General features: G+C 37.2%; 1 protein-coding gene across 1 annotated transcript in view; it reads right to left on the reverse strand.

Annotated features, from left to right (window-relative positions):
- The window catches only part of il1rapl2 (interleukin 1 receptor accessory protein-like 2), a 481,367-nt gene extending 456,399 nt beyond the window's left edge, over positions 1-24,968 (reverse strand). The window contains exon 1 of the mRNA XM_065268003.2: positions 24,450-24,968. The gene's annotated coding sequence lies outside the window, so the exon portion shown is untranslated. The remainder of the gene's footprint in view (positions 1-24,449) is intronic.
- Between the last annotated feature and the right edge of the window lie 346 nt (positions 24,969-25,314).

Raw genomic sequence — 25,314 nt, forward strand, 5'->3', positions numbered from 1 at the left:
ACCGTCGGTGGGGGCGTTTTGCTCGTTTAAATGCTCGTGGATTGACGGTAAAGTGTCATTTTACCATAAAATCATGAATGTGATGCCAAGTGTGTTTTAAACAGTAATAACTTTGAACAATTTAACAGAAAGCAATGAAATATTTTAAAAAACACACTGTTGCCAGAAGACTGCGCTGTCACTCTTTGCCCAGCATAAATTAATCCTCTATCTTTCATCTATCTTAATAATCTTCAGAGAAACAGATTTGTGCATTGGGCTTTTTATGTCTGTAATTGTGTCTATATCTGTCATTACACGGACCAGAACAGCACGAAAACAATGTGGATTAAAAGCGTATTGAAGAGGTGTTGCTCATAAATGCAGGTAAAAGAAAGTAATGTGAACTTGAGATTGTTATTAAACGCAGCCGGTGAAAAGCACAATGGCCATGCGCAGCAAACGCTCTCCGCAGACGCACTGCACAGTGCTCACCCGGCGTTTGAATAAACTAGACACTGATTAGCTACTTGCTCTACGTTTCTTTAAAATTAACAGCAAGACAACTAGCAGTGAATGTGCTTTCAAGAGAGTTAGTAGATTAGCATGGGAGGATTTGAACTTGAAAAGCGGAGTGTACTGACGCCTTTCCGCGGTTAAAACAACATTCCTTTTCATGGTCATTCATGTTTATTTGATGCTATAAATTAACTAGAAGGAAGAGATGATTTGAAAGGTGAGACTTTGTTTAATATGTTAAATCTCAAAAGTAACCGAAAAGTAACCTGATCTGTCCTGTATGTCAGCGCGTTGTCAGTGTCTGCTCCGCTCTGTATTTTTCACTGCGTGAGAACGTGAGGGGGCGTGTAACACAGACTGTTAACAGTTGTTTTAAATTAGTATTTAAAAATTATTTATGATAAAAAATGTTTAAAAAAAATTAATAACACGATTTTGGCGGTTATAGAGTTCTAATGACGGTGTTCAACTATAACCGTCGGTCTCACGGTTATATAATGACCGTCACACCCCTAACTATAAGTGTAAGAGTAGTCAACTTTAAGTGTCCAACTAGTGCACAATTAGTTCTTCATTTGTACTGCAAGTGAACTCATGAGTACACTAGTAGTTTTTAAGACTTAAACTTCAAGTCTGAATCCAAATGTTCTGTTAGTGCACTCTTAGTAAACTAGTAGGTTACTTATTGTGTGCTGCAGGTACTGTATACTTCCAAGTGTTCTTTTAATATACTTTTAGTTAACTAGTAGTTTACTAGTCATACTGAAAGTGTACATGCAAATGTTCTGTTAGTGTACTCTTAGTAAACTAGTAGGTTACTTATTGTATCCTGCTTGTGTAACAAAGCACTTTGACACTGAGGATCCATCTGCAGGTTTTTATTAAACACACTCATATTTCAACAGGCAAGGTCAAACAACAGCAAACACAGCAATGTAGGGCAGGCAGTGTTGGGGTAGTTACTCAAAAAATGTAATAAGTTACTAGTTACTTCTTTAAATTGTAATGAGATTACTTTACTAGTTCCTGCATTTGAAAAGTGACTTCACTACTTATTACTTTACTTTCCTTTTTCTTAATTTACCACATAGATACATGGACATGGTTTAGGCGGGTCGGCTGATGATGAGTGACTCCTTTAAATGACCGGTAAGCAGGATCTTTCGCCACAAGTGTTGTATTGCCATGCTGGGCTTACAAATGCTTAGACAGGTTGCTCATCGCGTTGTCAGCAGTTGAAAGACACTTGTCGTGTGGGCATAGTGTGCATTTCACACGAATATTTTTGTCCTTTCGAGCAATAAGCTGAAAGTAATGTAAATATCGCCCCAGTGACCGAAACCAAATCAAGACTTTGCACTGACTGAATGATTCCAGAGAGTTTATATAGGCTGTCCAATGAGTTCCAATGAGTTTCAAATATACTGTTTCTAAAGGATGCTAAATAATGTATTTTATAAATATGCTTTCAGTGCATTATTATAATGATAACTTTAACAGATAAAGTATACCTAAAATAAACTTTAAAATAACTTCAAATTAGTATACTTTAAAAATTGCACAGAACTTTAACTACAAGTAAATATTTTTTAAAAGTATTTTAGAAAATATACTAAATTATAATTATTTTGAAATATGTTGAAAGTTTAATTGTAAGCAATTGTTTTGTAAGCATACTTTCAATATATTCAAAGATCGTACATTTCTTTCTAAGTATATTTGTAATGTACTATTGCAAAGTTAAATATACTTGAAATACAATAAAGTATATTTATTTTTCACCAGGGCTATTCATATGGCTTTTGCAGCTTTCTTGATGTAGCTTTCATTGTTGCATTTTTACTTTATACTTTTAAGTATATGTCAGTAAACAAATATAGGCCAAATATACTTAGACATTTCGGTCAGTATAGGTCAAGTATACTTTAGTACAATTTAAGTATATTTCTGAGAAGTACCTAAAGTACATTTTAGAGAAGTACATAAAAAGTAAACTGAAAGTATACTTTCTTATTTTAAGTTTAAAAGAAGTATACTTATAGCACACTTGAATAAACTTCTTTTTCGTAAGGGGTACTTTAATTCTGGCGTAATAATCATGGACTTTGCTGCTGAAAAATGGCTGCAGCAGTACACATTGTAACTACAGTAGAGTCATATTTTGAATAGGAAAAATATTGAAACTCTTTGGTTATTTTTAAGCACTATGCTAATGGTCTAATCAGATTCAATGGATTATGCTAAGCTATGCTAAAAGTGGTACCGCCAGTCCCGGAGATCAGCTGAATGGATTCCAAAACGGTAAAAATCAAATGTTTAACTCTATGGGAGCTGGAAAATTACATATTTTCAAAAAAAGTGGAGTGTCCCTTTAAGATTAGTTCCCTCTAAAAAATTTGACCTTTTCCTTTAAAGGCTTTTGGATTTTCGCAAAAAAGCTCTGTACTCAACAAAAGGTTACGATACTTACACACTTAAAAATGAACAGAATTTTTATTATTTTTGAAGTGTAAATGCATTTACTATAAAAACAAAAAGCTTACCATAAGCTATAAGTGAACTACACCCCGCGGTCACCTAACTCCAACATCATCACCACCAAGATTTCGACAACTCCTTACAACCTTTATTAAAAAACATGTAAAAACAGGTTCATTGATACTCTGTGCATGAATCTTTTTAGGAAAATGTGCCCAATGTTGCAGTTTTTTTTGAGATTTTCATGTGTGATGAAGTTTCATCGTTCCCAACAATGTTTGTAGTCCAACTTGTTACCAATTGGCCTTTTTAACATTTGTCCACAAATTTGATGTGTTAGAAGCAGGAAAAATTGGCAAGCCAGGTCTGAGCGACTTTGACAAGAGCCAAATTGTGATGACTACACGACTGGGCCAGAGCATCTCCAAAACTGCAGCTCGTGTGGGGTGTTCCCAGTCTGCAGTGGTCAGTATCTATCAAAAGTGGTCTAAGGAAGGAAAAGCAGTGAACCGGTGAAATGGCCTTTTTACACGGTACGCGGTAAGCGACAAAATCGCCGTGCGGCTTCAGCTTTCCTCTTGTATTGGAAGCGTTTTGTGCAGCATTTAGTGCAAATATGTTTATCTTCAACGGCGCCTGTCATGAAGTACCATGTCCGGAGAAGGAACAGAATTTTGGGTGCACAAGCAAGGCGTGTGGACCAACTCCGCTTCACCTCTGTAACCGCCCCCGTTTTGCCGCTTTCTGCACGTCTCCTATTGAAAAAGAACTACACACTCGCGGTTACCGCGTACCATGTGGAACGGCCTAAAGGGTCATGGGCGGCCAAGGCTTATTGATGCACGTGGGACCTATAGACTGGCCCGTGTGGTCCGATCCAACAGACGAGCTACTGTAGCTGAAATTGCTGAAAAAGTGAATGCTAGTTCTGATAGAAAGGTCTAGTGGAGTCCATGCCTCGATGGGTCAGGGCTGTTTTGGTGGCAAAAGGGGGACCTCACAATATTATGCAGGTGGCCAAAATGCCATGGCTGATCTGTGTATTTTGGGGTATAATTTTGCTTTTTTGACATGCATTGGGATATGATTTTCAATTTAAACAGCCAGAATTAATTGTATTTATATTACACTTTACACGATTCAGGCATTTGGGGCAAATAACCTACCTATTTATTTATAATATGACATAAATAATAAACACAGCATACAAAACTCATGCTCGCTCTCGCGCTCTCTCTCTCCCCTCATGCAGCAGCTGGCCGGTCTCTCGCGTGCAGAGGTCTTTCTAGGCAAGCGCAAGGAGCTGCGACGCCAAATAAGAGTTCTTCTCGCACATAATGCTAATAGTTGTAAAGTTTTCTGAACTTTAAGCAAGCTAAGACAAAACTCGCGTTTATATCAGTGACACGTGCGCTGCTGGAGCGATGTAGTTTGACACGCGCCATTTGCTTATACAAACATATTTGATCGGAAAGACGAGAAAGAGATGCAAATGTTTAGGTCTAATAGAAAGTAAAGGGCGTCACGACCTTAAAACAAACTTTATGATGATCACATCATAGCACCTGTCACATTTATAATATCTAGAGCTTCTTCTCTCATATACAGGTATTTATCCTGTCTTTAGGTTTTTGCATATATTTATACCTGTCCATTTTACATATTGCATATGTTTAATGTAATGTATGCATAAATACAAAATACAATGAAGCCATACTATAGCTTCAATAGTCTATAAAATTAATAACTCAATTAAAAACAAATTCTGTCTAATCAAGACTTATCTGTTGCTATCTTCTGGGCATTTTCACTTTAACATTATTAACTTTAAATTGCTCATATTTTAAAACTGTGGTGAGCATTTAGTTAAAAGCTATAGTGAGTGGTGTATTTCTGTACATTTTTATCGTCAAAAAACAATATAAACTGAAAAACATGTATACTGTGAAATATTCCGTTCCGTGAAATAAAATGACTTATGCCGTGAAATAGATTTTTGGTCATTCCGCCCACCCCTACTTCCAAGGCAGAGTAATGAATAGGTTATTTGTATTTTGTGCGGGAATAGAAGATCGGATTAATATCCGTTTAGCCAAGACTCATTTATGCGGTCGAATGTAGCCTAGTCAGATTTACTTTCTGAGAGATTTCCTAACTGATAAACGATAAACTATTGAGAGCCAATCAAAACTGTTTGAATTTCAAGTGCACGCACATTTGAAATAGGGTGACCATACATGCCAGTCTTCCAATGTCGTATGTGGTGGACAAATATGACTTCCGGAAGACTGCTGTGAAATTCACTACTTAATGCTTTTTATTCTACTACATTGACTACGCCAAAAGATAAGATATTAGATTGCACAAACTACTAGATTCGCTGTTTAGAGTTATGCAAACGCGGTGTGTTAAGGACATCTGCTGGTTATACCCGCTGTTTAAATGCAACAAGAACAGTATATATATACATTTAATGACATGTGAACAATTACAAGTGTTTTTAGTAAAGGAAATACGCGATATAATTTAATGGCATTGAAGGTAAATGATTTGAGCAAGTACTGTGCCTCGCGAGCGAATTAGCATAAAGTTATCGTTCTCATCCGGTGATGTGGACCCTACTATAGTATAGTGCTGTAATATCATTATAGTTGACATTATAATGTGAATGGCCCTTTTAGACTTTTTCTATGTACACAAAAGGCCTATTTCTCTCAAATATTGTTTAAAATCTGTCTAAATCTTTGTTCGTGAGCATTTCTCCTTTGCCAAGATAATCCATCCACCTCACAGGTGTGGCATATCAAAATGCTGATTAGACAGCATGATTATTGCACAGGTGTGCCTTGGGTTTAGCTAATATAAAAAGTGGGGGCAAAAACAAAAGTGCTCTGTTTATCATTTCAGTCAGTGTATTTAGTGATCTAAACACACATACTGGCTCTGTTTTGTCTGTTTTCAAAAGCAGCTTCCTAAAAAATGTAACTTCATAATGAGTGCGTTTACATGCACAGTCTTACGCCGATTATGCTTAATAAACTGATAACACGTGGGGTCATGTAAACGCGTAAAGCGGTTTTCTTTAATCGGGGAAAGCCCATAAACAGCGTAAGCAAAAACCGATCGGCACAGGTAGTTTTTTGCTCATTACGCCGATTTCGCGTGGCATGTAAACACCTTAACCCGCTTTCTCACGGTTTTGTCCATGTGCGCATGTCTCCGCGTATGAAAGATAAACGTCACACGCGGAAGTAAGCGCAAGGTAACGCATAAAAGTCTCCGCTCGACTAAAGCAGTTGGCAGAGAAACTGTGAAAATAGAAGCTCATGTTACATTTACAGGTTCTGCAGACACGAGGAGAGATACAACAGTACAGCTTAAGACAGATATGCCGTCGGCTTTTTGATCGACTATTATGTACTATAGGCGGTGACGTCACTGCCTGCGAGAAAACTGATAATTCTCCAAGTCCCATGTAAACGCAGTTGACTGCATAGCCGGCTTATTGATTTGCATGTAAACGCATGAAAACAGTTTTCTATAATAAGCAGATTTTTAATAGTTATCCGCTTATTCTGTGCATGTAAACGCACTCAATGACTGACGCAGAAACACCGATAACAAGCACAGCCCCCACAAAACGCTGCTGATGCACAAAAGTTTACACTCACAATTCATTTAAAAGAGTTTGCAAAGCATTACTATTTGATTTTTACAATAATGGTGTTTTAAGATATTAAACACAAGAAAATATATTATAATACAACTCAAATTTTCCAAAACAACTGAATCATTGTTTATCAGATTAAATCTTTCAGATAAAGGGTTGAAGAGAAGGTCTCCCAGCATGCACTGGTCTCTTCACAGTGAGTGCACCAGCGGCTGATGACAGCCCACACATACTCATAAAAGAAAAGCAACACTTACTATTACAAATGTCAATCACTTGATTAGTAGCCAGGAATGATTATAGTGCGAGTGTAGTAATTATCTCAGTCGTGCCTCTGAAGCCATTGAGTGATAAACACATCTGACCCAAATTACTGCTGAATTTTGTTGCTGATTTTACATATTGCTAATTACAGGTCTGATGAATGATTGTTCCTTTCCACCGATCTGAATAATTTTTATATCCAGCGGAAAATACCACATACCGCACAAATAATTACAGGATTTCATTTCTGCCAGTGTTTTCTTTTGCATAATCTACGACATCATAAATCATCTGTGATTGTAGAAATGTGTTATTGTGATTTACCTTGAATGTTAGATGGAATGCATGTTACTCTACTTTGTTTATAATTCAAGAGCTCTTTTTTCTTTTTGAAGTTGTGCTCTTAGCTTACAAGCCTTTGGTAACACACTTTTCGGCAGTATAGCACACTGGGATCTCTATTCAGGTGACAGAAGTACACTGAAGAGCCACTCTGGCACTATTAAGCCAAGTCTAATAACATCACAGAAAGCAACTGCAGTCAGCTGGCTGTTCAGCATGAAGATGGAGATGCACTGAATCTGTATTTGTAATAATAATGTCATGTCCCCGTCACCTCTGTGAGTCCCTTTCTCTTCTTTAGTGAAAGGATCGTGGCACTCTTTTGTTTTGTGTCAGAGCATACTAAGATCTTTGTTTTTGTGTCGGGTTTAGTTTTGGTATTAGGACCTGGTTTCAGAAAGGTTGTTAAGTAAAAGCTCTGAGTATGTTAACCCTGAAATGAGGAAAACTCTGGGTTTTCTGTTTCAGAATGGGAGGTATGTTAAACCCAGCTGGGTAAGTCAAGCCTGTTTCACAAGGAGATGTAACTTATACTCAGAGTTTGTTTCCGGGGTACAGTAACTCTGTTAACCTAACCTGGTCAGGAGCAGGTTTTATTAGTTTCTGGCAGTCTCCCCTTTTTTAAATGAGTAGCGGTGTTTAACTATCTAGTTAGTTCATTTATTACATTCATTCATTACGTACATTTGCGTGATTTAAAAAACATTATCATTTAAAAGTACACATTCCAAGCATAGACATTTATCTTTTGTTTGTCTGACGAGTATTTGCTAAGTTACTGCTAACTTTGCAACACGTTTTTGTAAGGACTTCACTAAGTCAGACAGAACAGAACTTTGAGCATTGATAAAAAGAAGAGGTTCATCACCCGTGCCGCAGTCAACCCCTAAATGTAAAATAAATAAATTTTTAACCAAAGTTTTCTGTAAGCCAGCAGTGCTTAGTTAAGCGCTTTTTCCTCTGTCATGCTCTTGCACACTGAAGCTCGTGCCGGACCAAGCAAGCAGTGCGTCCGCCCTGTACAACATAAGTGCTGCCTATTGCATATAAGTGTTGCATACAGTATATACTGTAAGTGTTGCATATAAGTGTCATTGCAAGTTTCCTAAGGAAAAGTAATGATTTCAGATCTGTTCAGAGAAAATGCATAAAGTGACCAGGTGTACAAATGCCCTATAATGTTTGCTGGAATGTTCAAGAACTGGGGTGCGTTCTCCGAAACTACCTTAACACTACGTCGTTCTTAAGTTGTACCTTAAGCTGTACCTTATCGCTAATACGTGTTTGCCGAAACGTTCTTAGTTACGTATATACCTTCTGTAAGTCATACGTTCGGAAGGTTGGTCTGGAGCACTCTTAGCTATACCTTATCCCACATGACTCATCCCATCACTTTCATAAAAGCTTACATTGCAGTCATATATAACTAAATATTTGTAAAAAAAATAAAAAATAAATAAGTTTATACACTCCGTGTTTAATTAGGCAAATATTTTTATATTTAAAGAATAAAACATTCACATAATTAGACATCATTGGATTGATGGTTGTTAGATTTTTTATTATGTTTTCCAAAGGGACGTCAGCTGCGAACTATTAAATGCTACAGGCTTAAGAAACTATTTAAAAAATATATATTGGGTGTTGGAGTTGGTGAAACTATGGCAGCTATACAGCGAATCCTACTATTTAATTTGTGCATTTCATATCCGTTAAATCTTAGTATTTTAGTTGCATAAATAAGTCGGGTAAAAAAAATTAATTATGATTATTAATGTTAATTCGACTTTGCATCGAAGTTTTTTGACGTTTTATAACTTCGAGGCAACTGCATGCCATATTCTTTATAAACATTCAAAATAAACTGCTCCACTTGATTACGGCTTGTATAGTCTCCTAAGGTCAACAAAATTTCCACATTAAAACTAATCAAGCTAAAATCTAAAGCAATCATACTATATATTTATAAAGGCTATTATATAATATATATTTTTATATGTTATATTTGAAGTAGACAGACAGGCTCCAGAAATGCGTCCATTAAGCTTTATCCGCATTGTAACCACGCTGCTTGCGCATCCAGTGTCCAAGCACAATAAACGCGTCAACTAATGAACAACAACAGTTTGTTTTTAGATATTTTAAGTGTAATGCACAGCCAAGTACCTGCACGACCCACTTTATTCCCCTTTGCAACGCACTTATTGGGAACCCCTAATATAAATTTTAATTTCAAGTGAAGGCATGGCGGATGCAATGGAGCAGTTTATGCATGATACGTTTGGAAATAAAGTTGCGGGTTTTGCACGGGTTTGATATAAAATTTAGAAGGTTGAATTTAGTTGTTTGCAATTTGAAATATTTTTACCAGATATTCCTAATAAATTTAACTTGAACTATTTCTAAAATGTTTCTTTAATAAAGAACACCGCTATCTCATAACGCAGCGAAACCTATTACATGAAGTGAATAATTGATTGTCGAGCAATTGATATCAACCTATTCAGCACCTACACCATGGACAGCACCCGCTAAGGTCGACCTTAAGAAGGTTTACCTTAAGCAACATCCTAAGGTATAGTTCGGAGAACACACGTAGGAAAGGTATACCTGTAGTTAAGGTGTACCTTTTGAGTCTTCGTATCGCGCTAAGAGATAACGTTATCGGAGAACGCACCCCTGTTCATTGTTAAAAAATGTAATAATTGTATTAAAAAATATAACTATTGTAAAAATGTACGAAAAAGTTATACAATTTAACTTATGCTCTGGTGAAAAAAAGGCAAAATTATTGGAAAAATAACAAATTAAAACCTGTTCGGTATTCGGCCTTCAGCTGTTTCATTTTATTCGGCTTTGGCCAAGAATTTTCCTTCGGTGCATCGCTAGTGAGGGTTTTAAAACAGACAGGGTTCACCTGTACTAGCTATTTTTGGTTTATTTTGGTTTATTTTTGTGTAAATTCCTGCAGAAACCTAATTCTTTGTGTAATTTGACAGTATATCAACTTTTTAGGCACCATTTCAGAGACGATCAATTGTTTGCTAGTCCAAAAATGTCAAAATAGCCAACAATTTCCAAGTAGTGTACTTTTGCTATTTTTTCACGTAACATTAACCGATTCAACAACATCAGTTTTTCTGTGGCACCTCATTCTTTAGCCTTCTGACCTTATTTATCTATTCACATTAATAAATAGACCTTCTAAATATTAATATGTCTCTCACTGGCTTATTTTAACAGTACACAGGCCATTTATATGCTAAGTAGACTTCTCTTTTCCAGTCTATTTGATTATGACCATACACTGATCGGTTGAGCATCCATCAACACTGGATTTGCACTTGTGAAACTTAATTATAAATGTCAGCTTGCAAAATTCTTTCAAATAAATCTATTCATTCTCAGTTTATAGTTATTATCAAGTTCAGTCAAGTGGGACTTTATGCTAGCTCTTTGTGATTTATCTTTAGACAAAAAAGTCATTCTGGATCCAGTGTGATCTTTACACAATAATACATAGACTATGAAGGGCTTTGCTGGCTAAACAGAGTCATCTTAATTGTATGTCCGAGTACTGGAATTGCTATCCAGAGGTCTTGATGAGTCAGACATTTTGATTATCATGTCAAGTAACACATGTGATTTACCAGCCCATTTCCTCATCCAGTCACACATTTACACAACAATAAAATTTAGCTCATTTTCACTTGGTTTTAGGTCCCAACCACAGGCCACAAAGAACCTCATTCATTGTAGCAGATTAGAATTTCTTCTATGCGAACATGAGTGTGCTCTTTTCCCTTCCGAGGCCGAGGGAGTTGACGGTGATAAATTGTGGTGGCAGAGGCTCAGCAGTACCCACGTGGGGTTTGGCACCATCATCTGTTCTCATTTAGCCAGAGATTTGCTGAAGAGCTCTGCAACACTCTTGTATTGGAAACTATGAAGATTCTCTCCTGGAAATGGGGTGGGTTAACTTTCTCTGCTTTACTCAATTCTCAATCTAGTATTGAGCTTTTATAGATATATAATATAATAACTATGTTACTTATTGCATTGTTTTGCTGTAACCACTTACAAATTACATGGTTTACAGGTGTTTGGGGGTGTAAGATCAATTTCTTTTCAGTAGTGATCTAGCTGCAAATTGTGTTTTCCGACTTCATTTTCTTAAAAGGTTTGAATTTGAAAGGTCAAAGTTCAGTTTCCATGCAGACGTTCCTCAGCATGGCCGGGATACGTGTCTTCATGTTGTGAACTTTAGGGGTTAGGCTTCATTTGCATGGGCGTAATTTTCAAATTATAATCTGCCACATTTATCAACATTTGATCATTTGTATGATGACACTGGCAGCATATGAAGGTTTCATGAAAAACATGTTAAATATGTCGTAAGATGATATTTGCGCCATGATCTGTAATAAGTGTACTGTTGCACTGTTTTAAAAATGAATAAAGTAGGCTTTGATGATAAAGAGGGATTCATGACTGAAGAAATGTAGTGCACTTAATGTGAGATAGTGGTCTTACGTGCTACATCTTTCTTTGTGGATGAACTTCTCATTTTAATGCATTGTCTCATATTTCTCATTTCCTGAAGTCTCTTCCTCATTTGCCACAACCCCAATGCACTAACTGATTGCATTCAAGTGCGAGCTGTAAAGGATCATTGGTTAAATGTACTGAACAAACCCTTCCTTTGGGTTGAAGAGATGATTGCACGCTATCTCTTCCTTTCCACTGTGTTTAAAAACCTGCCTTTTCAACTAAGCCACGCAGAGTAGTATAAATCTGGTAGGCAAGGCATACGTGGCTGCAGGTTATGCTGGTCTATCCCTGCACACTATGGCAGTGCTGCAGGCAGAATAGGCAGACCTGCTAAAAGACTTGGTTGACGGCTGGTTGATCTTCACGTGGTTACGGAGCTCCATCAGGCTACAGATCTCACCCTCTGTGCCACCATGCCTACGCCCATTGATATTGGCAAATCTGGCAGACCTGGTCGCAAAAACCTAGCACTTCTATGAATATGCAGGTGCAGAAGAGTAGAGTGGCTGCCGAAGCTTCTCCACAGAAGGCTAGGCATGCTGGAAAGCAGTCTAAAAGCTTTTAAAATATATCATTTTTTTAAAAACTGCAAAGAATGCCTGATGCTAGCAGTTCCCTGGCCAAAAATGGGTTTGTGTTCATGTCAACATCTCATTCAAGACCCCTCTTGGTGCCATCAGGGTGGACCTCTGTTAGACCCGCCACCTTCAGTGCAGTGGTAGACGGAAGCACCTGGGAACCTTCTGCCCCACCATCTTTTATGCCTTCAAAACCATCTCCTGTTTCAGGACACCAGACAGGTAGACAGGATAATATCTCTTTTTTGCCTATATGGCAGCGTGGGTGCTAAACGCAGTAGTGAGTGATTACCGCATTTAGTTTGCCTCCCATCTTTCTTGATTCAACAGAAGTGTTGGCCCAGGGTGTCCAAACCCTACTAGACAAAGGGGCCATAAAACATGTTCCCCTGTTCCTTGAGGGATTTGGGCCTTTACAGATGGTCCTTTATAGTGCCTAAAAAGGCATGGGAACTGCATCAAATTAGATCGAAAGGACACAAATCAAGATTTTGCCAGAACATAAGAAATTTTTTCAGTTCTCTTTTAGGGATGAAACTGAACTTACCAACCGCAAATGCTTCCATTTGGACTGGCCCTATCACACAGCACCTTCACAAAATGCGTAGGTGCAGCCCTGTCTCCATTGCATCCAAGGGCATCAAATTTTGATTTATGGCCAGATTGGAGGAGCTAGTAGTGATGTTACATTTGTGAACAAATCGTTCTTTTTGAACAAATCTTCTAGGTGAACAAATCGTTCTCGTTCACAATTTTCCTTCCTTCTTGAAGAGCACGGACAAATGAAGCGCGGCTTTCTTTCTGCCTTCAAAGAATGACAAAAGTACGAGCCAATGGCAATCGAGTATGAGCTGTGGCCGAGCATATGATTGGCTCAACGTACGGAATGAATACAACCTTCACTGACCGAACCAACGAGAGAGAGAGATTGCGTTGTTAAACAAACTGAATGACTGGTACAAGTTACAACCTAATAAATGAGAGGGATCGTACAGAAAGCGAGTGCAATGTAAACAATCTTGTGAAAGAATGGTTTTATTTTAGTAAAGTTATAGTAACCAGGCGGACTATTTACCTTAATACAAATGATTATCAAGGTAATTACTGTAGAAACATTTGGTATTTCTGTTTAATATAGTTTTATATATCTATATAGTTTAATCCAACCTTTCACTGAACTTTAGTCAGTCATCTGCATCTGAACAAAGTCTTGAACGACATGACTGAAATTATATGATTCGTGAACGAGGATCTGATGACTGACTGAACCAGAGGAGGCATGCAAATCACTCACAGCACGGGAGTCTTTATTTACAACAAATCCAGATTAGATGTACTATAAATGTACGTGTGTTTTAATATATTCTGTAGCTTGATAAAATTATGCTTAGTATTTTACAATTTGAGCTTTATTAAAAACTAATGAGTTTTTGCAAAAAGTCTTTCATTGTCTTATAACACATAATGACACACATCTTCGCCACCTATTGGCGTATTTATGTAAAATTAAGAAATGGTCACTGAACGAATCAGTGAACAAATCTGAACAAATCATTCTGGTGAACAAACTGAAAATGTCACCTAAATGAACGAAAATTTCTATCACTACGAGCTAGTAACACGAGATGTTGTGCTAGCTCCAGAGTTGTAAAGTACTTGAGTAATTTTACTTGATTACTGTACTTAAGTATTATTTTTGGGGATTTTTACTTTACTTGAGTACAATTAAAAATCAGTACTTTTACTTTTACTTAATTACATTTTCTAAAGAAAAAAAGTACTTTTTACTCCTTACAATTTTATTTACAGTCAAAAAGTACTTCTATTTAAGAGATCTATTTTCGCTTGCTCTATCAAGCCAATTGAATTGCGCTGATGGCCAGTTTAATTTAAATGTTATTTATTCTGGAGCCTTTGAACCCACTAAGGAATTGGCCAACAGTTCATCTAATGATGAAGATTTTTTGCCTCTTTGAAACCGACAACACATGAAGTGTGACACGTTTCCTGAAGCCTCTCTATCAAGACTAATACCTTGTTCACACTGTCAGTCCAAATTTTGGTGCATATCTAATTTGACAGACTCACTGTCCACATTGTGTATCACAACTGTTCAGATCCGATCTCTGCATCCTGTAGCCGTTATCTGGATTATCTGCACTGTTTCTATGGCAATGACGTCACGCTGGCATGACAATCTGCCTCGACGTCTGACGTGTTTTATGTGACGTGACAGCATGACGTAACCGAAAAGTTTACAAATGCGATCAGGACAGTAAGACTGAAATCGATTTCCGGAAATGCAATTTGAAAAGGATTTCAAACCACCTCTGGATGTAGCCTGAAACGGATTAGAAAAAACAGATTTCATGTGGTTTTTAGCCGTTCACCGTTCTAAATGTGATTGGATTCGTGAACAAGGTATAATACACCTCTTTCTGCATCGGCTGCCTGTGAGAGGCTTGATAGAGCTTGAAATTTAATTTAAATTCGAGGTTTTACAATTTTGAGTAGCATGTTGCATATTAAAATTCATTGTCATTGTCACGGATCTCCGCATTTTTCTGTGTCTGTACCACAGACTTTTTTTTGCATGTCAGTTTCACGTATTTGTTACTCAATTGTTTTTCCTATTTTCTTACCATTTTCGCGTGGCTTTGGGGTTAGAACGACTTTCTGTAACATAAAATGACATCCAAACCCAACTCCTAACCCTAACTTCAGGTGACAATTGTTTAATAGTATGGAAAAAAATATTATAAACCAATAGTTAAAGTGACATCCTAACCCAAAGCCCAAATCTAACCCCAAACCCGCGCGAAAATGGTTTAAAATAGGAAAAACAATTGAGTAATCAATAGGTGAAACTGACATGGAAAAGAAAGTCCGTGGTACAGACACGAAAAATGCGGAGATCTGTGACAATGACACGGATAAATGAGCAAAAAATTCTGTGACTATACCACGGAACTTTGTGAGATCATGTTGGAAATTAGGTAGTAGTCTTATAGTTTGATAATGAAATACAATTAAATACAAACAGTTGTAAAGGATAAAACCTTGTATGTGGTTCATTCATTTCATGTTTTTAGAGAAAGCTTAAACATGAATCTCTCGTTTTCCTTCTTCCGGTTACTTTTACTTTTTTAATACTCAAGTACAATTTTAATGTGGTACTTTTTTACTTTTACTCAAGTATAATTCTGGCCAGATACTTGTACTTTCACTTGAGTAAAATTTTTGAGTACTTTTTACACCTCTGGCTAGCTCACATGAGGTGTTAAAGGATTACTCCACTTTTATAAAAAATCCTCAGTGTTTCCCATACATTTATTTACTCGTTGCGCACTGCCACAAAATCAACACTGGCTCCACAAATAGATTTTTCATGATTCCCATTTATATTTTACTGTTTATAAAATGGTTTAATTCATCGTTGCAAGCGTTCAGCGTGCCTCCCCTCCCTTTCTCTCTCATGTTGCGTGCAGCGCGCGGCTCTCTCTAAATAACAGTGAAAAGGTGGCAGTGTTCCGTTCCTCTGTATACTTTCTTTTTCGCGTAAACGTCAACATTCACAGATGTTACTGACAGAGAAGATGGCTGATCGAGTTTATCATGACTTTACGAAAGGTTAGCATTACTTTTTCCCACACACACACGTTCTCTCCCTCTATATGCTGTATTGCCACGCACACGTTTTGTAGTAACTATGTGTAACAGTTACAGTGTATTCTCTCATATTTCTGAATTTGCACCGAATTCTCTGCGCTATATGCGATATACAATAAAACTCACATTTAAAATAATAAATGGCTCATAACCAGGGCTCGACATTAAGGCTTGTCCGCTTGTCCGGGACAAGTGGATTTTTGTAAGACAAGTGTAAGAGAAAATTAGTTGTCCGACTGAACAAGTTAAATTTCAAACAATGTTACTTAACGTTATGTGCCGTTAACGACAGAGCAGAATGCGCAGCGCAAACACTGAGCGGAATATTGAACAGAGAGGGCGGCGCACCGACACACACACACGTTTACATGTTAACTGTTTATTGTTACTAAACAAGCTGCGCGCACATGAAACCTGATCGACGAACACGGAGGGGCGGGAGTCGCGGGACGGAGTGGAGTGGAGAGTGATGTTTCTTCAGGCTCCGGCGTGAATATAAATGACAGACACTTCAACCGCGTTTTCATCACTGCGTTTTCTCTTCTAAAGTTCGGTAAAAACACATAATGGGCTTAAAATCTTGTTTAAGAATCTGTTTTATAATGAGAATCTCTCTTTCAGCGCGACTATGTGTACGCCGCGTGACAGCCGATTTGAAATCTGACAGAGTTCGTCACTGTACATTAAAAATCCCACACGAACATTACAGCGTAAATGCTAGGATTAAGATTGATTTTATATATAACAGATAATCTGAATACATTTACCCTAATAAGTTTTTTAAAACATGGTAATGTTTTAATGTTTTGCTTTAGTGTTTTAATGTCAGACAATCATTGAAATGTGGGGAAAAATGAAGAGAAAGGCATCAGATATAGCATCCTTCTTCAGAAAGAGTAGCAAGAAGCAGCCAAACAAATCTTAGTAAAATTCATTGAAGTAGCCTTTAAAATTCACATGCTTTTCTGGTCTCTATAGTTTTTTCAGCAATGGGAGATATAAATTCTGGTTTCAAAGTAAATTTCAAAAGTTTTATTTGATGAAATAGTTTAAAAAACATGGAGGTTGAATTATGACTATAAATTGTATGTTAATCTCAATTCATTTTAATAAAATTTAAAGTATTGTAGCAATTGTATGTTATACATTATTCTGATTAACACACCTATAATACTTAAAAGTATTTTAAGGTTGGATGATAGAGATTTTATATGCCACACCCCAGAGTAACTGCTGGCCCCTGCCTGGCCACCCCTATGAAAAATCCCTTGCTCCGCCACTGATTAGCAAAACACAAAAAATACATTATATTATAAATCTTTACCCGGACAAGTGACTTTTGTGCATGGACAAGTGAAACACAAATGTACTTGTCCAGGGGACAAGTTCCTCAAAAAGTTAATGTCAAGCCCTGCTCATAACACAACAAGACATTGATGAGAAGAGCAACAGCAGTAAGGCTTCAATGTGAATATATGGTGATTTTGTCAGATGATGTCACGTTTAGGATTTTAGCAACAGATGGATTAAACACAAGGTGTTACTGGGACGTGTTTAGTCACTATTTTATAGTCTACTCGTTTTATGTCTGACAACAGAACAGATCATATGTAAAAATGGCATTTACTGTAGTTGTCTAAAAATGCAATATAATGTGACAGATCAAAGAGTAGAAGTGAAACATATTTCAGATGCCAACACTCGATCAAACGCAAACACATGATGACGTCACATATATGCTTATTAGAGTGTGACATCATCACCGCCAAAGTCTCTAAAAATCCTGTGGGAAACACTGATCCTGATAATTTACTCACCCCCATCCAAGTTGTTTATGTCTTTATTTGTTTAGTAGAGAATACAAATTTTTTTTTAGAAAAAACATTTCAGGATGGACTTTAATGGACCCCAACAGTTACAGTTTCAATGCAGTTCAAGGCTACGTTTACATGGAAATGATCTGAAAAGAACACGCAAAAGTGGTGTTGCATTATAACTTTTTATTCCGCATTTATACGAGCGTTTTGGGGGGAAATCTGTGTGCATATGGTGATGCAAAAGTGTGTGATATTTGATGTAGTATGCACTACAGGCGGCTAGGTGGCAATGTGAAGCACTGACACACAAAAACAACAAGTCCACGCGCCTGCGTACAACCTTATTCCTTGTTTTCCCAGGTCTCGTCCAAAGCTGTCTGGTTTGCCTCTGACGAATTGCCACATCAACAGTTTGATAGAGGTAAATAATGCACCTTTGATCAGTAATACTAGCTGTGAATATTTCGTACAACTGCTGGAAAGACTGTATATTTATCAGAGCGGCAACTTGAAGGTCCGACATATGGAAATAAACCGACAAGTTTGTTTTTCCCGAACTGGCGCATGCCTGTGACGTAAACGCGTATGCGATGAGAGCCACCATGAGCAGACTTTTGCGTTTTTACCCTTTAGACAGGGACGGTAGAGCGTTTTAAAGATTTCCACTCTAAAGAGTGGTTTCACTTTTTTACGTTTTTAAGCCCCAAAAACTTAATCGCCGTGTAAACGAAAGGCACATCCGATAAAATATGTTTACATTTTAACCCTCGTGCGTTCTTGTGTAAACAGGGCCTAAAATGCAGTTTCTACCTGCCCGCTCTCCTGCTACCCACACTGCGAGCGCTAATCCTTCAGCTCATTCACTCAACCATATACATACAAGAAATAACTAGACCATGCATTAGCTGCTTTGCTCAGCTGCTGTGATAGGAAGGGCCTGTTGGGATAATGTCTATATATCGATTTATCGAATGATAGGTGAACATGACGACAGTAGCGTTTGCAAAAAAAAAGTTATGTCATTAGCATTTTAGAAGATCGCGATTGCCTCTGTTATTTTTGCCTGCTGTCTGTCCTCAGACACATGTGTGAACGCATGCACACACACACAGAGAGAGAGAGAGAGAGAGAGAGAGAGAGAGAGAGAGAGAGAGCGGACAATTAGTCCTCTTTGTCTGAGACCGAGACGAGACCGAGTAAAAATGCGGTCGATTCCAAGACGAGACCAAGACCTTTAAAAAGTGGTCTTGAGACCGAGACCGGTCTCGAGAACTACAACACTAGCGCAGGCTAAAGTGCAACTTTGAACACATTTAGACAAGCATTTTCATTTCATATATTTGCGGGACGAATATTTCTTCACAAATCTCGGCTCATGCATGCGAAATTCTCTTTTATGTGCTCAAAATGTGATTGTGCTATGCATAAATGTGGTAGAGATAAAACTCCATATGCCTGAGCTCATAAATGCACTACAGAATAAATAGTGTCCCACATAAACACTCCAAAATCATGTTGAAAGCCGTCCCACAAAGAGTAGCAGCTGTAATAGCTCCATATTAAACTCCTTAAAATCTGTACTTAAATGCAATTTCATCAAAGGCGGGGTACATGATCTCTGAAAGCTAATTTTGACACTTGAAAACCTTCATTTGATAGACCCGCCCCACATATATGTAACCCAGGCAACCTAACTGCTGATTGGCTACAAGTGTGTTTTGGTACTCGGCCCGACTCCCTTTTCCAAAGTGTTTTTCAAAAGCCATGCACCCCACATTTAAAGTACCACAAGGTGCTGTTCATTTGCTGACTGCAGGGTTCTGAATGGGGTGTAAATGTGCGAGAAGGGTTGGTGTAATAATGGTGAAATGATTCCAATGCTTTTGGTTATATAGTGTAACACAATAACTTAAATACACTGAAAAAAAGTATTTATTCAATTTACTCAATTTTTTTAGGTAAGTGGTTGCAATCAATTTATTTAAAGGGATAGTTCGGCCAAAAATGATATTAAACCCATGATTTAGTCCCCCCCAAGCTGTCCGAGTTGCATATGTCCATCGTTTTTCAGACAAACACATTTTCGGATATTTTATAAAATGTTTTAGATCTTTCAGTTGATTAAATGTAATGTTACGGGGTCCACCCATAGTCCACGACCTTCAAGTCCAAAAAAAGTGCGTCCATCCTTCACAAATTAAATCCAAACGGCTCCAGGATGATAAACAAAGGTCTTCTGAGGGTAATTTGCGCGGTGTTGTTAAAGAAATATCCATATTTAAAACTTTATTAACGAAAATAAATACCTTCAGGTAGTGCTGCCATCTTAGTCGCGTCCGCATTCAGGAGATAGTATTAGCGTAGTGTACGCACTTTTCTTAGTGACGTATGACAAATTCGGAGGGGGGGGGGCACAGAGCAGCAGCAGAGTAGCCTCCGTAGGCTGCGTAAGCTCTCATCCTGAATGCGGACGCGACTAAGATGGCGGCGCTACCGAAAGGTATGTATTTTCGTTAATAAAGTTTTAAATTCAGCTTAATTTAGATCAGGGTGGAAATACAGTTTCATACAAATAGACAAGTTCTATCTAATCACAGTTATGCCATATTCAATTCTTGGTATTTAAGGATGATTAAATTCATTTATATCTTGTAGTCTTCATTTAATACTTTCTTTCACTACATCAAAACCAGTTAATGTAGATGTTACCACTTAAATACATTTTCTAAGCTCAACTGACAAAAAGATTTTCAGTAATAAACTGATTTTGGATAGATATCTGTTTTTTTTGTATTTATCATGTAAATGCCCTCGTTTTTGTTTGCTTCAACAAAGCCTTTCATTATTTAACAAGGTTTGACATGGCAGTTCTCATACTAATCAAAACTCTTCATCTCTCTACATTACCTAACGGTTGCAGCCCGCATCAAATTCAAGTCATTGCTGTTTGCATACAAATCGCCACTGGCTTTGCGGCGGCTGGCATACCTACAATCCTTCTCGCACATTTACGCCCCATTCAGAACCCTGCAGTCAGCAAATGGACAGCGCCTTGTGGATTCCTTTCAAAAAAAGAGCCCAAAATTACTGTCCAGCTCATTCTGCTTCACTGTTCCTTATTGGTAGAATGATCTTTCAAACTCTGTCCAGTCAGCTTCGTCCCTCACAATATTCAAATAACATTTCAAAAGATATCCTTTGTGTAAATATATACAGGGACATGTTAACGCTATGCCTATATGCTTAACCTCTTCTCTATGAAGCGTTGCAACTTTGTATAGCACTTCCCATATTTTTGCTTTCTTATAATAAATCTTATTTACTATTGTTTTAACAGTCTGCTAAATACCTAAATATATAACAAAGGTAATTTATTCATGCCATTTCATTTAAGAGGGAGTACAAGTACTGTGACCATACTATACAACTATCACACCCAGAGCCGGCCCTAGACCTTTGGGGGCCCTAAGCAAAATTTAGTCGGGGCCCTTTTGACCATTTTAAGTAAGGCCTAAAGAAAAGCAATGACTACCTTATGACTAATATCTAATATGTTATTTTTTTTAAGTATTTCGTTCTTATGTGGCAACATGTAGCCTACAGAATGACAATAAAAGACCTTGGGGTGGTCCCGGACAGGGAATATCTTAAGACAGGACTCGGCCTTAGTTTAATTAGAAAACATAACAAATTTTAACAAAAATGCCTTACTAAAAACATTATTTGTGTGGATTTTGAGGCAAAACAAAGGGAACTGGTGTATTTTAAGATATGTCAGTGCAAGCTTTTTTCAGTTTGGACAGCTCTTAGCCTACTTTTATTTTAGTCTAGGACTAGTTTAATTCCTTTCAGGGAAACTGCCCCCTTGAGTTCTTGATTTGAGTTCCATGTTTGATGTCTAACAGGAAAAATATGATACCACTGACTGAACTGAATGGCAGTGCAGTGCAACAAACACACACTGATGAACTTGCTGAATAAAAAGACTGATAAAGTGATTTTCACTGACCATCAAAGAAACATTTTTAATTGACACCAGAGTTTAAGAGGCACAAACAACAGCCTATATATAATTCAAATGAAATAGATTAAATAGAATAACATTTAAATAAAATATAATATAAAATAATAAATACAACACTTAAATGTTTAAATTTTTCAAATAAACTTCATTAACAATACTATCTAAAACCCAACAAACAAGGTTAATAGTACCTAACATTCGCCTCACTATATATTATCCCTTACGTAAATAGCATAACAAAAGTTAATAGGCTTGTTTGAGATGAGCTAAATCTGACACAAACATAGGTTTGTGGATAATAACAATTCACTTGCAAATAATATTAATAACTGAAGATTAACAATTAACATTGCATTCATAACATTAATCTAACAAAGCTGGCTACTGTATGTCATATGCATTGCTATAGTTTAAATATTAAAGACTGAACAGTGACATTATACACTTTTGCAAAGGCTAGCAGGTGGTTTAACATCAGTGCGCTGTCTGGACATGTACCACGCATATGCGCATGAGTTTTACTCTTACACATAAAACACTTTAAATTCAGACGTTTAACAATATAATTACACTAATGACATAAATATGTAGAAATGACTATGGCATACGTGAAATATAAGCGTAACAGAATTAATTTACCACGTTAAACCGTTTAAATATTAATTATTAAGCTTAATAAACCAATTCACGTTATGATGGCAAATATAAGAAAGAGAAGTCAAACAGAACACAGGTTTGGTCATTACCGAAGTCAAATAAGATCCACTTACTTCGCATTTACGCACAAACACACATAACATTAAAGAAATTGTCCTTAAAGCAACAGCAAAAGTTCGCGTCTGTATCAGGGATCCGGCCCAACTCAACTTTGCGTTCTGTGGGCGGGATGCTCGCCTGCACATAGTCGCGGGCACTGATTGGCTGCTGCGCTGGATGCTGTGTGTCAATCAATCTCGGCAAGAAAGAGATCTTATTAGCGAACTTTCATAATAACTATAATAACAAGTAACAGCCTTTTTAACATTGCCATAATAATAAATAATGAATATTTATATTTATTTTATGTTACTTTTGATGAATGATTTCATTTTTTTCAACTCAGTCACTAGCTGAGTGACTTAAGGGGGCCCTCTGCTGGCCACGAGGCCCTTTGCAATTGCAAGTGTCGTTTAGTGGCTGGGCCGGCTCTGATCACACCTCTCAACAGTTTCATTAACAAGAAGTAAGTTACTCAATACAAAAAGCAGTTTTTTTAACAGAAAACTGTACATGGGACAACAAATGATCTTCTGCTTTCCTTTACTATGAGCCAAGTTATTGCATTTCTTAATACATTTATCAGGAATAAGGAAAACGCCTTAAATCTTGTGTAATTCAGTGTCAGTAAACAAGGCAGCTACATCAGAAATTAAATCAGCTGCAAGTGCATGAATGAAAAAGAAAAGAAAAGAAATAAAACCAAACACCTTGTAATAACTGTTTACTTTGCTTACATGGTAAAATATTAATATATCATACATCATATTTTGGCAAAAGCGACATGTAACCAAATTCAAGTTGATTTTATCTAATAGAGGGTTACTCGTAGCCAGACTATTGGGGTCTACAGTTAACCAAGATGGTGAAATGTTGGTTATTCCTTCCTTACAAATCGGTCAAACATTTAGAGCTGTCACACATTTAAAGCACACAGTTGTGTGGCGTGTACATTGCTTAATCTGTGCAAAATGTACAACATAAAATAATAATGCAGAGACGATGATGGAATAAACTTACAAGGATAGAGTTGCACTTCTCAGTTATGCAGCATGTATAGTGCTGAGGTGTTTTGTTGAGGACGTGCAGTCCAAACACTAAGACATCTGACAGATTTATGTGTAAATTGATCATTTTAAAAGTTTCAGCCCACAGAAACATAAAGACACAAAACAGATCTAATGCTGGAGCAAATGGCCTGTAGCTATTTCTAAATGCATAAAATACCAACATTTATATTATTCATTTACATTTGACATTTACTGTCATTTTACATTACAATAATGTGCTTAGGCTACCTCATATAAGCAAATTGCAAAGCCAATGCACATAAGCTATATTGGGCAAAATCTTTGAGGACAGAAAAAAACTTTAAATTACATCTAAAAAAGACTTTTTACACCCCATTTTCACAGAATGAATATAACATTAACAAAACTAGCATGGTATCTAGCAAAAAATATTACATTTACAGCTGAATAAAACCTGACACAATCGGTAAAAGTAAAGTGTAAAGTTACACTCCAGGAACAACTGCACAGTTGTACTTTACCTCGGTTACCATGGTGAATTTTTATAGTGGCATTCGGTCGTATGCGTTGTTTTTCATGAATTTACATATATATCCATGTAAAGATGTTTATTCATAAACATCAATGCATACGACCGAATCCAACGTGTGATTTAAAGTCATTTAAAACGGAGTGAAACACTACGTTACCCGAGGTTAACAACACATAATGATGCATAATTAACATCAATGACAGTTTTACAATACAGTCGATATTTAGTTTGTCACTTACTTAATGTCGCTGAAGTGCTTGTAGGTTCCCAAGTCAGACGCACGGATGATCTCTGTGATATTTCCACAAAATTCAATCAGATGCGTTTTTAATGAAGAATTGGTTGTATAAAAGCAGATGAACCGAAGTCCAGCGAGCTGAAATGATTCGAATCGATATACAGACCAACACTATAAAGCTATAGTTTACAAAAATGACGAAAAGTCATTTAACAGATGAAGAAACACTTTCTGTAAAGTCTGGGCTGTTTGTCATTTATCATCTGCTCGAACTGTTAGTTTGAGTATCCGCAAATAACTTCCATCCCCATCACCCTGCGCCTGGAAGATATAGAGTTGTCCCTTCTCTGCCGTTTATCCCTTCTGAAGACACTTCCTCTGTCCACTGGAAGCGCCTCGCGTGTATTTCATAAAGCAGATAACTGACCGAGAGTTAAATCTCATCACACATGCAACTACAGGGGTTTGTTCGGAAAGGCACACTACCAAATTACTCCTACTAGGAATGCAGTATACAGTAACCGAATCGTCTTTAAACCGGTTCTTTTTCCTGATTCGATCAAACGATTCGCACAGTGTTAATCACTCTGTGAGGATAATTTTAAAAGTAAAACTATCAGGTTTGTCAGACTCTATACATATATAAAAAAACAAAGTCTGCATTTATTACAAACAAAAATGATTTCAAATGGAAAAATGAAATTTAAGCGATGACGTACGGAAACACTATTTTAAGTGTAAACGAATTGGTGAGCCGTTTCATTAAACAATGCGTCCGAACGAAACGATTCGTTGTATCGGACTGCGTATGCCAGTCTGTTCTGGAGCACTGGAGCTGTTCTTCAGGACCACCGAAACCTTCAATC

This window comes from Paramisgurnus dabryanus, chromosome 16 (assembly GCF_030506205.2).
Source record: "Paramisgurnus dabryanus chromosome 16, PD_genome_1.1, whole genome shotgun sequence".
NCBI classification, from domain to species: Eukaryota; Metazoa; Chordata; class Actinopteri; order Cypriniformes; family Cobitidae; genus Paramisgurnus; species Paramisgurnus dabryanus.